The sequence below is a fragment of the Macrotis lagotis genome, chromosome 8, assembly GCF_037893015.1.
Source record: "Macrotis lagotis isolate mMagLag1 chromosome 8, bilby.v1.9.chrom.fasta, whole genome shotgun sequence".
Taxonomy (NCBI): Eukaryota; Metazoa; Chordata; class Mammalia; order Peramelemorphia; family Peramelidae; genus Macrotis; species Macrotis lagotis.
Genome location: NC_133665.1, coordinates 107,951,822 through 107,960,258, shown reverse-complemented (window position 1 = coordinate 107,960,258; position 8,437 = coordinate 107,951,822).

The following is an 8,437-nucleotide window of genomic DNA, read 5'->3' as shown; positions in this document are numbered from 1 at the left end:
ATTGCCTTAAATTTTAAAAAAATTAAAAAAAAAGAAAGTAGGAGAAAAGACTGGATATCATGGAGCAGGTTTTGGACCAACATAAGGAAGATATATTAATTAATGAAATGGGCTGTTCCAAAAGTAGTAAGCGACCTGTCACAGAGGTGTTCAAGTAAATAGACTGGATAGATTCTTGGGGCTGCTTTAGTGGGGATCCTTCATGAGTATAGATTGAATAAGATGGCTTATGATATCCATCCCAGATCTTACATTCTGCTATAATCTGGTTCATAGGCTATAGACGTCTTGAACTACTCTGAGCCATGGGTAATGGAACCATCTGAAGTGCATGGGAAGAGGGGACCCAGAGATCCAGAAGAGCACTTCTCAGACTGGGTTTCCTGGGTCAGCCACACTGTCTCTAGACCTCAGAGATTTGGAAATCAGCAGATGTCAAGGGATCCTTCAATAGCTAAGAGGTTCTGAAATGTTCCTCGAGTGAGAGCCTCACCTATGTGATTCATTAGCTATGTGACAAGTTTGTCTATAGACAAACTGTACCTCACTAAACCTTAGTTTCCTTATCTATAAAAGTGAATTAATACTATCTGTACTGCCTACCTCACAGGGTTGTTTGCTGACAGGAAAGCACATTGCAAATTCTCAAGTCTTCTAGAATTGCAATTAACTACCATTATCACTATATTAATTATGTGTTACCAATAGTTTTTGCTTTTGTATGTCATTTCCAAACTTGTCCCAATTGAACCTTTGTTTGGGACAAAGAAAAGTAATTAAGCAAAGACATCTCATGCAATGACTACTTCTGACAATGTATATAATAATTCTATTCTAGTATTTCTTCTGCTCTCTGAGGAGGAAAAGAGGAAGTGTGTCTCATTATCTTTCCTCCAGAAATGACATTGGTTTTACTATTACTTAGAATTCAACTTCCTTTGAGGGACTTTTTCATTTACATTGTTATAATCATTGGGTAGATGGTTCCCTTGGTTCTGCTCATTTCCCTCCATATAAATTCATATAACTCTGTCCACATTTCTGATTTTTTTTGTAGTCATTCTTTCTTTCTTTCTTTTGACCAGACCTAAGATATCCCTTGTATAGGGAACTTCTATTGAGTAGGAAACTCCCTTGCCCAATGCAAAGTCACAGAATTGTAAGATTTCCAGTCTATCCATGGAAAGAATCTTTTCCATGACATCATTAACAAAAGTTGAAGACCTCCAGGATAGATGAAGAGCCCATTCTCTCTCAAGACAGCCCACTTCAATTTTGGGTAGCTTAAATTGTTTTTCTCTCTTCTACTCCCATAAACTGTTTGGGGTTTTGCCTTATGGAACTAATAGAATAAATGTGCTCCTTCTTTCACCTAGGAGCCCTTCAAATACTTGAAAAAAGCTGTCATGTCTCCCATCTCCTGAATCTTCTTCTCCAGGCTAAAAATACCCACTTCCTTTAATTTATCCTTATATGACATGGAACAAAGGCTCTCCCCTTTCCAGGTTGCCCTCGCCTGCACATACTTATCAATACCCTTCTTAAACTGTAGCAGAACTGAACACAGTATACCAGATGAGGTCTTAGGAGGGCAGAATACAGTGTGCTGGTCACCTCCCTATTCCTGGAAGCTCTAACTCCCATTATATAGCTGAAGATTGCATTAGCTTTCTTGGCTGCTAGCATCACATTGCTGACTCACTTGAGTTTACAGTCCACTAAAATGCACAGACTGCTATCTGACCATGCCTCCCCCAACTCATATTTGTGATGCTGATTCTTTGTAGCCAAGACTTTACATTTATCACCAGTGAATTTCATCATTTCATTCTTAACAAGCTGACTGAGTCTGGTAAAATCTTTTGGAACCTGATTCTGTTGGTTCAGTGTGCTTTGCGTCATCCATAAATCTAATAAGCACAAAATCTATGTTTTTTTTTTTATCAAAGTCATTGTTAAAAATGATTTTTTTTGCTGTTGTCATGTTCTACTTTATGACCTTATTTAGGGTTTTCTTGGCAAAGATACTGAAGTGGTTTGCCATTTCCTTCCTTGAGGCAAACTGGGTAAGTGAGTTGCCCAGGTCACAGAGGTCAAATTTGAACTCAGGTCTTCCTGACTTTAGGTTCAGGATTCTATCCACTGTGCCACCAACTGCCCAAATTAGCCAAAGATAAAGCAATTAGAAAGGGAAGGCACTAACAACTGATGGGAACAGGAAACACTCCCTGCAGAAGGATGCTTGAGCCTGAAGGAAAAGGTAGATTCAATGAATATTAGATTACAGTATTACAAATAAATGTACATTAGAGAGTTACAAAGTATTAGTGGAGGTCAGAGAGGGATGCTCATTACCATTTGTGGGGTTGGAGGGAAGCTTTCTGGTAGAGATGATATTTGAGCTGGGCTTTAAAAGAAAGAAGGTTACACCATGACTTTTGTCTTGTCACTGGACTCTGATGACCCTGGTAGAGAGAGTGAGGCTAGTCCTGTCTCACTCATTTTCAATTCACTTGCTGGTTTTTTTTTATTTTGAGAAGGCAATGGGTTTAAGTGACTTGCCCAAGGTCATCACAGCTAGATAATTATTAAATGTCTGAGGTCAGATTTGAACTTGGGTTCTCCTGACTCCCCAGCCTGTACTCTATTCACTGCACCTTCTAGCTGCTCCTCCAATTTACTTGCAAATCAAATATCATTTTCCTGATGTCATTGATACTCTTCAAAAATGGAGGATGGGGTAGCTAGGTGGTGTAATGAATAGAGCACTCACCCTGAAGTCAGGAGGACCTGAGTTCAAACCAGACATTTAATAATTACCTAGCTATGTGACCTTGGGCAAGTCACTTAATTCCATTTCCTAGCAAAAACTCAAACTAAAAACAAAAATGAAGGATGAACAATTGCAAAGGATGAATAGGAAAAAACATAGAGGCTGTTTCAAATACAAGAAGTGGTCAATAGTCAATAAACATTTTTTAAACTATCTACTATTGCCTGACTCTGTGTTAAAAGATATGAACAAATATGGAAGAAGAAAACTCCAGGGCAAATTCAAGGGGCAGGGTCTTGCAATTTGGCTTGTTCAGAGTAAGTGGAGGAACATGAAATAAAACTGACCATAGATTTGAGGACCTTGAATATCAGACAGAAAGGGTTGAGCTATATTTAGGAAAAAGAAGGAAGCCACTGATGTTGTTGAATAGTAGAGTAATAAGATTCATGAGTAAAAAATATTACTTTGGCAATGTAAAGGATGGAAGGGGGAGTAGAGAGATAGAGGGGAATCAGGAATACTTTTTATAATGGTCCATTTGGAATTTTAAAAACGTTTTTTTAAATTTCTAAATAAAAAATTCAAATAAAAAAATTCTAGTTCATTTGGTTACACTAAGGACCTCTATATAGGGGCTGACAGTAGCAATATGAGATGAGGAGATAATTTTGACAGATACTGCAGAATTGGAATCATCTGTATTCTACTGGACTTCTAGAAACTTCCAGGTCTCATTGTTCCCTCTCTCCAAACTGTATCTAGAAGGGACCTCCACTTCTTCCCCTTATTCCAATGTCTTTGCCTATTAAACTCCTATTTTCACCTCAAGTCTCTGCTTAAGTATCACTTCTTCCATGAAGTCTTCCTTGATTCCTTGAATTTTTCCAGTCTCTTTGGTCCTAGGCATTTAATTATTTTCAATTGCATGAAAATAGATTTTATCTGACAGAGACTCGATGGGAGAGACTGGGTTTTATTCTCCACTTTCATTAACACACAGTCCATAGCTTTTGAGCTCAAACTGACTGGGTCTGATCTTGGGGCTGACACCATAGAAGGGCCTTTCTCTCTCTCTCTCTCCCCTTTTTTTCTCTCTCTCTCTGGCTCATTGCCTCCACCTGGAATTACTCCAGGAAAATCTCTAAATATAGATTAGGTATATTCTCTCTCATACAGGCTCTCAAACGACTATTCTAGGTTCCTATTGAGTTTTAGATAGCCTTTATTCCAACTCACAGAAAATGCAGCTGGATGCCGAGACATTTAAGGGTTTCTAACAAAATCATAATTCCCTGCTCAATAAGGAAACTCAATTAGGGTTTTCCATCAGGTCAATACTTTGACATTTCAATGACTACTTCTTTCCCAAGAATTCTCATAATTGTACCACACCCTGGAAAGTAAACATACTTTAGGAACAGCTGAACAAGTAATCTTCTTCCTATTTGATTTGAGTATCAAAAACCCAAGTCTTTTGCTCCCCCCAAGGTACAGGTCCTTCTTTACTGTTTCTCTACTGCTCAGGGTCATGAAACTTATCTTTTTTTCTTTAAGAGGTTAATGTTTCTAGGAAACTATATAAGCAATCCTCTTCCTTCTTTAGGTGGTCTGATGCATAAATTTTCCAAATTATAAACTCTTAGTGGTATTAACCCATGAGGCAACCCCTCAGTGGTGGTGATGCCTAGAAAGTCTCCCTATCGTGACTAGAATGCAGAATCCTGGAATCACACTATGTTGGAACTCAAACATCTCCCCTTAGGATCCCCTCTGGACCAGGAGGCAAGCATAAGCACCCAGACACTTGGCTAAGAATGTCTACTCTTAGCAACTCTCCTTTCGGACTAAAGACAAATACCTTCAGTTCTCATATGTCTTTGCTCCAAGATTCTGAGGAAGAGACAGTGTTCAAGCACTAACTTCTTACCCCCACCCCCCACCCCAGGGCCAGGCCTGTCTTAACAGGCAATAGTCTGCCTTCTCAAAAGGAAGGAGGTGAACAAGATTAAAGGGAAAAGAAACCCTCTCCTTTATTGGGCAGCTCCTAGGACAAGAGCCAGTCTACTGACAACCAATCAGCAATCCTCTCTGTCCTCTTAGTAGGGTGTCAATGGGCATGCTCACAATAGGTGCCTCCAAATAGTCTTCTACTTCATAATCTCAAAGGAGAAACTAAGTTGATCAGGGACTTCTTTGATTCCCCCGTCCATACAAGTTGCACCTAGTAGATCATTATATTAGTGTTTTGAGTTGAGTTGAATTTAATGTTTTAAGTGGAGGCAAAAGCCTTTACAGAGAAGGAAGTGGCAAAAGGACATTGCCAGTCTGCAGAGTCAGGTGGAGCTGGCAGGCTGACAGGCAAGTGCTTAGAGGCCTTGGGAGCCACGGCACTGGACCTGTGGGGGCAGGGAGGGCAGTTTTGGTCAGCTCCTCTCTAGGACTACAGGAAACCTGCGTCTGCCTTCTCCAGCCTGCCAAGTACAGCTTGTCCTTTGCCGGCCTTCAAATTACATGGATCAGGTGCATTTATAGCTGCCCTCAGCTGAGCTTCTCAGAAACAGCTGCCTGGTCCTAGCCTTTAGGCTCCAGCCCTGAAGGGGGAGGGGGTGTCATTCCAAGAGGGACACCATTCTAAGCTCCCTTTGCCCAGATACTTTAGACAGTCATAGCCCTGGTTCTTGGGGCATCAAAGAGGGTACTTCTGAGGGAAGATGGGAGGGCCTGGCTTTTAGGGGATCCTGCTTGAACCTTTGGAAGGATCAAATTCTGAGCAGCCCATAAGCCAAAATACCTGAAAAAGAGGCTCCTTGTGGTCTTTTTTGTATGAGGGCTAATCCTGTCCTGGAATATAAGGGTTACCTGGGAGCTACTGTACCATAGAAATGACTGAAAGGTAGGAAGGATGGGGTGCGGCAAAGCAAAGTTTCTTTATTGATGGTGCTTTGTTGGGTCTTAAAGGTTCAGGAAGTGAACACATTTTTTTAAGAACAGAGATCCATTAGGAGCACAGTACTACAAAGTCAGGATTCTTTTGTGCCCTTAGATATATCACCTTGAAAACTTGTTTTCTGGGCCTCAGTTTCCCCATCTCTACAATGGGGGGGAGGCATTGGACTAGGTGGTCTCTTTCGGTTTTGGCATTCTGTATTCTCTATTTTAAGGCCCCTCCTGGCTCTGGCCTTCTGTATGTTTTGTGCTAAGGCTCCTGTCAGACAATCTGACTCTGGTCAGGGGCAGGGCTGGGCTAAGATGGGCAGGGTGTTGAGGGTATGGGGGTGGGAATGAATGAACTGTCACCTGGATTAAGTTTTTCCTGGTGTGGACATAAGGAATGGCAATGGCTGACCCAATACCAGACATTATTGGGCACCGGGGTTTGTGACTCAGCTTAGCTTCCTGAGAATAGATTGCTAAGGCTCAGACAGCTTCTCTGACTCCAGAATTTATGGGTAGAAGAACTCTGAAATTTCTTCTGACCTATCCTGCCCTGCATAGGGCATGACCTGCTGGCTGGATCTTTCAACACCAGATGATTTGAGGGTCCCTCAGTTCCCCCTTTGGCAGGAAAGCTCTGTTGTTGATCTGGGTCCCAGTTCAAGGTGCAAAGTTTAGCTGTAGGAGCTGTCCCTGGGAATCCAGGCTGTCCTCACTCTTACCCCTATTTCTCTGTTTGTTGAAATATATTTAGCCCAGGTGCCACCTACTTCAAAGCCTTTTGGACATACACTCTCCCCAGATCTGAGTTGAGAGACAGATAACAAGAATTAATCACTGACCATGTTACAGATCCTATGCTAAATTCTGGGAATACAAAGACAAAAGTAATTCTTGCTTCCAAGAACTCCACATTCTAAAGGTTGAGATAACATTGAAAAAATAGTTCATATGATAAATATATAAAGGAGGTAGGAAATAATCTAAAGGGTAAAGCATTAGCAGGAAAGACCTCTTAAAAATATGAGATGAATTAAAAAGCCAGGGAAGCCAGGAAGTAGTGGTGAGAATGGGGAGAACTTTACTGTTAATGGTCTCATTTTCTAGACTTGAAGGCTTAGGTGGTGAACACATTTTAAAAATAATTTTTAAAATTCTTAATTTTTTATTTTAGCATCATGTATTGCTTTGGTGATGGTGAAGCTATATTCACAGAATATTGTTTTAAAATGTGCAATATAAAACATATAGTATTACAATCCCCCCAAATTTATTAAAATATAATTAGCAAAAATTTTTAATCCATGGACCTTAAGTTTAGAACTCCTATTCTCTCTCTCTCTCTCTCTCTCTCTCTCTCTATATATATATATATATATATATATATATGTATGTATAATGTGATATATATATTATATATATATATAATATATATACATATAGTCTCTAAATTCCCCCTCCCCCCCAGCCTTTGGCATTCCAACATGGGGGATTGTCAATGAAAAAGAAACAGAGATGGAGCACTGAGTGCCAAAGCAAGAATTCCATTGATAATGGATCATAGACTTCAGGAAGGGAAGTAAGGTGTAAGGGGTCTGGAAAGGTAGAAAGGGACTAATCAGATTTTATATATAATCCTGGAAGCAATAGGGAGCCACTGAAGTTAACTGAGTGGAGGGATAAAGGAAGTTAGTATGACCATACCAGCAATTTAGAAAAATCATTTTGAGCACAGGATGAATTGAAGAAGAAAAAGACTTAGGGTAAGGAGACCCAACAAGTTATTTCAACGTACAATATGGGTCTTCACAAGAGTGGCAGTAGTGTAAGAAGAGCCTTCCCTTATCACATTTACCTGGAACATCCTGTTTGGGTCTCTCTTTTGTCCCATTACATCCTATTTTGTATCAAAGTGTTGTTGAACCCTTCTCTTGGACCATCAAATCTTTCTTTTCTATTTAGGTTACTGGTACTTAGCTTATATGAGAGGTACAAAATGATGTGTCATTTTGTGAAAACAAAACAGTAGTGTTATAGAATGTGTAAAGAGGAGTCTAGCTCAGGTATAAGTCATGTTCACATTGCTAGCTATTACACTTTATGAAGGCAAAGAAATCATTCCCAGTTAAGATTCTTTTTGGAAGTCTCAAATTCAGGGTTTCCCCATGAATCTAGGTCATCTCCAGGGCCCTAGGATCCAAGCTCTTTCCTCTCCATTCCCTCTTCATTAGTATTTGATCCACTGGAATCTCACATTAAGTAGAAAGAGTAGAATCACAATCAGGAAACCTAGGTCCAAATTCTAGCTCTGACACTTTGTGAGCAAGACCTTTCCTTTTTTCTGGACCTCATCTGGAAAATGAGAGGTTGGGTTAGATTAGGAATTCCTGGAGTCCAAGGACCACTACTCCCCTCCCTCACACTCCAAGTATCTATGGATAGATTTCAGGGGGTCCATGCATTTGAATATGAAAAAAAATTCTCTATTTTCATTAGCCATTGGTTTCTTTTGTAATCCTATGTATTTTAAAATTTAGAAGGGGCCCATAGGCTCCAACCACACTACCCATGATGTTCACAAAACAAAAAAAAAGGTAAAGAATTTGGTTCTGTTCTAGATCTATGTCCCTATGCTTGCTCAGAACCCTTCTTGTCCCCTCACTCCCTCCTTCTCTGAAATTTCCCCTTGTTTTCATAGAAATGTGATACTTCCCGTTGGTGGGGTTG